The following is a 1,344-nucleotide window of genomic DNA, read 5'->3' as shown; positions in this document are numbered from 1 at the left end:
GCACTCCAGTCTGGGCAACAGAGTGAGATTCCATCTCAAAAAAAAAAAAAGAAAAGAAAAAGAAAGAAACCTGTTCAAGATTGTTTGCCTAGAAACAGCAGCACTGGAATTGGATGTGAACCCGAGTGGGTCTCACTGGCTCCAAAGCCCCTGTTCTAAGCAGTATGCCCCAGATGAAGAATGAACAAAAGACAGGAGGGCAGAGCTGGGCCAGACCCAGGCAGAGAGGTCAGCAGAAAGAGAAAGGAAAGGAATAGATGAGGAAAGGACAAACCAAGGCACTGTGCTGAGAAAAGAGAGGCCAGCCAGGGAAGACCTTAACAGAGTGAATGCCTCATGCCTGTATAATACTATAATGGTGGATACATGTCATTATTCATTTGTCCAAACCCGTAGAATGTACAACACCAAGAGTGAACCCTAAAAATGTAAACAATGGGCTCTGGGTGATAGTGATGTGGCAATGTAGGTTCACCAATTGCAACAAATGTCCCAGTCTGGTGGGAGATGCTGACCACAGGGGAGGCCCTATCCGTGTCGGGGAAGGGGGCATACGGGAAATCTCTGTACCTTCCTAAGCCTGAAACTGTTAAACCTAAAGCTGTGAAACTGAAACTGGTCTAAAAAGATAAAGTCTTAAAAGGGGAAAGAAAAAAAAAAAAAAAGGTTCACACTGACTGAGGGTGGAGACTGGATTAGGATGGGGGCAAGCCTGGAGGGAGAGAAAACAATGGGAAGCCATGGAGATGCAGCCAGGAAGTGAGGAGAGATGGGCGGCAGCAATCAGACCGACTGGGACGGAGGTACTGGGGAAGAGATATGGGCTGGAAGTGGACTCATCCACAGCAGAAAGAAGGGGATAGTGGCCAGGCATGGTGGCTTACGCCTGTAATGTCAACACTCTGGGAGGCGGGAGCAGGTGGATCACCTGAGGTCAGGAGTTCGAAACCATCCTGGCCAACATGGAGAAACTCCATCTCTACTAAAAATACAAAATTAGCTGGGCATGGTGGCGCATGCCTATAATCCCAGCTACTTGGGAAGGCTGAGACAGGAGAATCGCTTGAACCCAGGAGGTAGAGGTTGTAGTAAGCTGAGATTGCACCACTGCACTTCAATCTGGACAATAAGAGCAAAATTCCATCTCAAAAAAAAAAAAAAAGAAAAAAAAGAAAAGAAGAGGGTAGCAGCGAGTGCAGCCAGCCCTCAAGCTTCAGCAGAAGGTTGCAGGTGCCTTAACCAGGAGGAAGCAAAGAGGAGGAGGAAGAGGAGGAAAGTGTGGGCTGCATTTCCAAATGCCTGATAGAGATGGCAAAGTGAGCCAGGCCAGCAGGCAGCTGGATA

At 48.0% G+C, this 1,344-nt stretch overlaps 1 protein-coding gene across 1 annotated transcript in view; it reads right to left on the bottom strand.

Moving 5' to 3' along the window:
* The window catches only part of FAM169B (family with sequence similarity 169, member B), a 115,064-nt gene that overhangs the window by 65,058 nt on the left and 48,662 nt on the right, over positions 1-1,344 (bottom strand). The window lies entirely within an intron of this gene.

The sequence above is a fragment of the Mandrillus leucophaeus genome, unplaced genomic scaffold (assembly GCF_000951045.1).
Source record: "Mandrillus leucophaeus isolate KB7577 unplaced genomic scaffold, Mleu.le_1.0 Scaffold91, whole genome shotgun sequence".
Lineage (NCBI taxonomy): Eukaryota > Metazoa > Chordata > Mammalia > Primates > Cercopithecidae > Mandrillus > Mandrillus leucophaeus.
The sequence above is the reverse complement of the archived record's forward strand: the minus strand, read 5'-3'. Positions and strand labels throughout refer to the sequence as shown.